The sequence below is a fragment of the Cynocephalus volans genome, chromosome 11 (assembly GCF_027409185.1).
Source record: "Cynocephalus volans isolate mCynVol1 chromosome 11, mCynVol1.pri, whole genome shotgun sequence".
Classification (NCBI taxonomy): domain Eukaryota; kingdom Metazoa; phylum Chordata; class Mammalia; order Dermoptera; family Cynocephalidae; genus Cynocephalus; species Cynocephalus volans.
In genome coordinates, this window is record NC_084470.1 from 97527187 (window position 1) to 97532843 (window position 5657).

Below are 5657 nucleotides of genomic sequence, written 5' to 3' on the forward strand. Positions count from 1 at the left end.
GCTGTCCTGTGTGAAAGCTCCCCAGGCACCAGCCCGGGCTGTGTCAGGGACAGGGCCAGTTCCTAGACTCCATCTGGGAGCTGAGGTGGGGCAGAGCCGTCCCACCAGGGCCACAGTTGTTGAAAGGGCCTCTTGGAGCAGGGGCCATTGAGCAGTGGCCCATGGGAACACACAGAGTGGACACAGAGTTGAATCCCTGAGCCAGGTCTTTCTCTTGAAGCAAGGAACCTCTGTGGGCCTGGGCCTCTTGCGCTCTGCTCTGCAGGGTCGTGGGAGGGTCTGGGTCTCAGCATCAGGGTCAGGTGGCTGTCCCTTGGGCCCAGGGCTCTGGCTCAGGCTGGGACAGGAGCTCCTGGCTGGGAGAAGCCCACTGCACAGCAGGAGTGTCATTCTGCAGGGGTCCAGGACGTCTGCCTGCAGGGAGAAGCGCAGGTGGGGAGTGGTAGAGCCGCATGTGGCTGAGGGGGCGTGTGTCAGGGGAGAGTGGTCAGGCTAGTGGGCGGTGCTGGGGCCTCTTTAAGGAGACTGGGGGCCACAGGGATCTGTGGAAAGGTTCTGAGCGAAACAGTAGGGACCTAGTCAGTGGGTGACTTGCTCTAGGAAACTCCCTGTGGCAATGGGGTGGAGACCCAGGCAGGACTAGGTCGGGCAGAGGATGGGGCAGAGGCCCAGGCAGGAGGTGGGTGGGTGGGGAGTGGGCATGGGGAAGGGGTGGAAGGGGGAGGGGCCCTCTGCTGTCCTGGCTTCCCTGAGGAAAGGGCTGGCTGGCAGTGTCCCACCCCTCAGCTCAGCCCCAGGGGAACGTGTGCAGGGAGGAGGGAGGGGTCCAGGTTGGAGCTTGGGGAGCCCTCGGAGGCAGGCAGGGCAGACTTGGCTCTGGGACTAGCACCCTGCCGGGCCCGGCTTGAGTCGGGGCTCAGGAGGGAACTTAGTGGGGGCTTCGAGCAAGTCCCTGCTGGGCTCTAGCCTCGGTTCCTCTGCTTTAAAGTCCAGGACTGGACCTGGTGCTGCTTGGCCTGGGGTCTGGGCAATCCCGTGGTGTGGGCAGAGGGCCCTGGGGACAGACTGGCCCGTGTCTGAGCCTCTGGGGAATGTGGTGGTGGCTGGACTCCGGCCGGCCCAGTTATGGGCTTGTCTTCCAATGGGCACGCGCGCTGTGGCGCTTCTCGGTGTTAGAGGAGAGCAGGAGACTCCGGTGTCAGGCGCTCCTCCTCCCTGGGAAAGAGGCAAGTGCCCAGAGCAAGGCCATCTGACAGCCGAGGGCTCAGGCCTTCCTCCTCCAGGCCCCCGCCTCAGTCCTTTAGTGTGCAGAGCCCTGCCCTCCCAGTGCCTCCTCAGGCTTCCTGGGATGCAGGCAGGACAGGAATCAGGCTTCCACGCTGGAGGAAACTGAGGCCCAGAGAGAAATGACTTGCCCAGGGTCATGCAACCAGTGAGGGCAGACCTGGGGTTTGACTGGAAGCTGGCCTGACCCGTAGCACAACACTGGGTCTCAGAGCCAGCTTAGCGGGGGTTGCAGTACTACCTGGCTCTCTCCTTCCTCGTGATGAGACTAGAAGCCATGCAATCTGAAAGCCCCCCTTTCAGCAGAGAACCCCGTCTTTGGGTGACCAGGGCCAGACCCCAGATTATCTGGGTGGGCTATGTATTCATAGGCTTCCTGCTGCCGGGACCTGACTGAGACCCTCACTATCTCTGAGCACCTGCTGTGTGCCTGGAGCTGTCCTCTGTGCTGGGCACGCAGCAGCAACCAGCAAGCAGGAGCAGCCTCGGCCTTCGCAGGGCCCTTGGATCCTGACTTAGAATAAAGCTCTGCCTCCTTGTGGCTGCGAGACTTGGGCACCGAATTCTTAACCTCTGAGCCTATTTGCTTCTCTGTAAAAAGCAAGTAGAGTAACTCCCCCTCACGGGGCTGTAGGAGAAGCGTGGTGCCCCCAACAATCACCAAATAGCCGCCCCAACACAAAACCAATTGAGGGAACCTGGGGCCCAGAGAGGTGCAGTGACTTGCCCAAGGTCACACAGGTGCCCCTGGCAGAGAAGGGACCAACCCTACCTCCCTCCTGCCCCAAGGAACTGATTGCTTCTTGCCCAGGAGGTCCCACAGGGGTTTGGGGCAAAAGGAAGATTTTAGCAGGGCTCTGGGCAGCAGACTGCAGGAGGGCAGTGTGTAGCCCCCTCTCCCTACCCAGGCCTGGAGACCAGTCAAAGGGAGACCAGTCAAGGGGAGCCGGCTGTGTAGGTGGGATCAGATCCCAGCCCTGGTACGGACATGGCCCCCTGGGCCAACTCTCAGGGCTCAAAGGTGAGAGAACCAGTCTTGGGAGCTGTTGGCTCTTTACAGAAATCTGTTTAATGGTTTAGGAATGTGTACACTCTGGCTCTGCTGTTTCCATAAAGGCAACTATTCCATGTTGTAAAAAATAGATTTGATATAAAGATTTATATAGTCATAAATAGGTAAAGTGAAAAATTCCCAAATGTAAATAACATTCTGGGGCTAAGGATTCTCCACCTGACAGAGTCCAGGCCCTACAGGGGTCAAGGGGCCTGGCTGTAGGAGACCCCAACTCTGGCACCCCCCCGGGGAACAGGGTGACTGAATTCAATATAAATTAGGGGCTCCTTCCAGCTTCCGGCCCCACCCGCTGGGGCCCATGTCCTTGGGGTCAAAGCCCTTCCGGGGAGGACAAGGAACCACCTCCAGCACCTTCAGAGTCAGGATTCCTGTCTTCCCTGCTCCACTCCTGCCACTAGTAGAAAACCCCAGGGTCTTGCTCTTGCTCTCCTCAAGCCCCCTGTCATGGCCATACCCAGGCCCCAGGGGCTGCCGGTCACTCCCCCACCCCTCACTCTGGCCCCCAACCCCACCTGCCCCTTCTCTTGGGTAACTTATAAACAGAGGGAGAGATGAAACTGTTCTCCTTCTGCCCCAGAGGCCCTGGGTAAGGAAACAGAGGTCAGTTTTGTTGTTTCACACACTTCTCTATCTTCTCTTACCCGAGTCCAGGTCTCCATATGACAGAAGCCTAAGGCCCAGAGGGGCAGGGCAGGCCAGGTGCCTGCATGTGAGCCCCAGACACAGGCTTGTGTATCTGAGATGGGGTGGGGGAGAGAGAGCTCCTTCTTGCTGGGGGGTACTAGGGGCAAGGCCCGAGCTTGGAGAGGAGCCGGTTTTTGTCAGGTGTCCAGCTAGGTCACATGTGGAATCCTAGTGACATGAACAGGACAGCGTTGGCAGGTGTGGGGGTGGGGGCAAGGAGACCAGGCTGGTGCAGACAGGGCAACAGGTGTTTGGGCAGGTGAGGTGCTGGGCAGCTGTGGGGGCCTTGTATCCCATCCTGAGGGCCCCAGGAACCCTGGACCAGGTGTGACCTTTCAGATCTGCCATTCTGATGGCAGCAGGAAGGGTGACCTGGGGCAATGGAGACAAAGCCTAGAGGCCAGCCAGTGACCAGGTAAGGATGGGGCCTGTCTGGGGCAGGGGGCACTGTGGTAGGGTGGGGAGAGGAAGCGAAGAATCCAACGTGAACCCAGATTTCTAGGCTAAACCCTCCAAGTGAGGCTTCCCCTGTCCAAGGATGGGGTGGCGGGGGATTTGCTTGGTCCCAGGTTTCTTTTTTTTTCTTTTTTTTTAAAGATGACTGGTAAGGGGATCTTAACCCTTGACTTGGTTTTGTCAGCAACACACTCTCCCAAGTGAGCTAACTGGCCATCCCTATATAGGGATCTGAACTCCCGGCCTTGGTGTTATCAGCACCACTCTCTCCCAAGTGAGCCACAGGCTGGCCCGGGCCCAGGTTTCTAATGCCCTGGGGTTGTGAACAGGGAGAAGGTGAGAAGCTTCCTCTGTTGCTGGGGGAGCCAAGAGGCAGCAGCAAGAGGGACCTCCCTGGGCCCAGGCTGGGCCAGTGGCCCCTTCTCCCCGTCCTAGGACAAGCCTTTGCAGGGCTTTGGGCCTCCTGCTAGGGATGGGGTAGGAATGGAAGCGGCTCACAGTCCCTGTGCCTACCCCAGACAGAGGCAGCCCAGGGCGTCCCTGTGAAGGAGCCAAGCGGAGGGCCCCATCCAGGGCCGAAGGTTCCATCCTGCCTCTCCCTGAGCCCTGAGGAAGGCGATGGCCCACGTGGTCCTGACTGGGCCCACAGTCCCAAAGCCGAGGAGAGCGAGGCTCCTCAGCGGGTAGCAGTGGGCAAGGTCAGTGCCAAGCTCGGGTGGCCAGGACTGCCCTGGAACTGGAGCTGCAATTCGAGAGCACAAGCCCAGGCCTCTGCCCCCAGGAACCCTGCATGCTCTCTACTATTCCCCAAAACAGCAGGCTCTGCAAGGCAGGCTTCTTGCAATTTCCCTTCCAGCCTGGGCCTGGGCTGAAAGCCCAGCTCTGCCCCTCCTGATTGTGTGGCCCAGAAACGTCACCCCTCGCAGTCATGGGGCAGGGGGAGGAATTGCCCATGCAATGCCTGGTCCTCGCTGGTTCTGAGGACCTTCACCCTGGGCCTGCACGTGGGGCCCAGGCCCTGTAATGGAGGGGCGGGGGCAGGCACCAGCCCTTGCTGCCAGCAGCAGTGCTGCCAAGGGAGAAGGCGGCCTTGTGGCTTCCTGCTTCCCACCCCACGCATGACCTGGCTGACTCCCACCTAGACCATGCCTCAATGCAGCCCCTGCCCCAAAGGCCACCTTCCTCTGCTCCAGGACCAGGCTCAGCCAACTGCATAGGCTGCCTCCTACCCAAAAGCAAGCCTGGAAGGTGGGACACTCACCACCAGCATCAGGCCCTGTGTCAGTCTCGGCCAGGGAAGTGCTGCCCATGCCCCCTGCCGTGGGGTCCTGCATGGGCCTGCTTCCTGCCCTACAGCCAGACCTGCCTGGGAAAGAGCACGACACAGACAAGACACGTCCAGAGCACCTTGAGTAGACACAAGGGCAGATGTGTGGAGCACAATGGCCGCCCCACCCGGGGCCTGGGATCTAGACCGTGACCCCATGTGGCCTCGCCTGTGGGGCTGGGAGCAGTATATTTCTGGGGGGGGGGCCCATGGTGAGGGAGCCTGAGGGACTGAGCTGGGCTGACATGAGGGACTGGGATTGACTTAAGAAGATCGCCTGGCTCCTCCCAACCAGTCACTGTGATCCCTGAGCCACACACCAAGATGACAAGATGACAGTGCTGTTTTCCAAGACCCCTCCCTTTTGCCTTCCCAATCTCAGCACCCTGTGCAGGTTGAGGCAGTCAAGGACCCAGGAAAGTGAAAACGGCCAGGCCAAAGACCCCCAGGGCGTTGGCTCTTTTGGGGGAAACTCTGTAAGCTAGACTGGGGGAGCAGCTGCTCCTGAATGTGGCAGGAAGGATTTCTGTGCACAGGACAAGGCTGGGTGACCTGCGGGTCCCTCTCAGACCTCAGGGATGTGAGCTTCCACTTTCACCTGCAATGTCCATCTTCCTACCCCCTCCCCAGCCCCCCAGACTTCTAAGAGCCGGATGCAGTGCCGAGTGGCAGGACTTTGGGCCCCAGGACTTTGGGCCCCAGGACTTTGGGCCCCATTTGCAGCCTGAGTGGCAGGACTTTGGGCCCCAAGCTAGCAGACAGTCCCCACATTTGTGGGCCATGACCCCTCATGGTGCCGATGAAAATGAGAAGCTACACGGGAAACCAGGA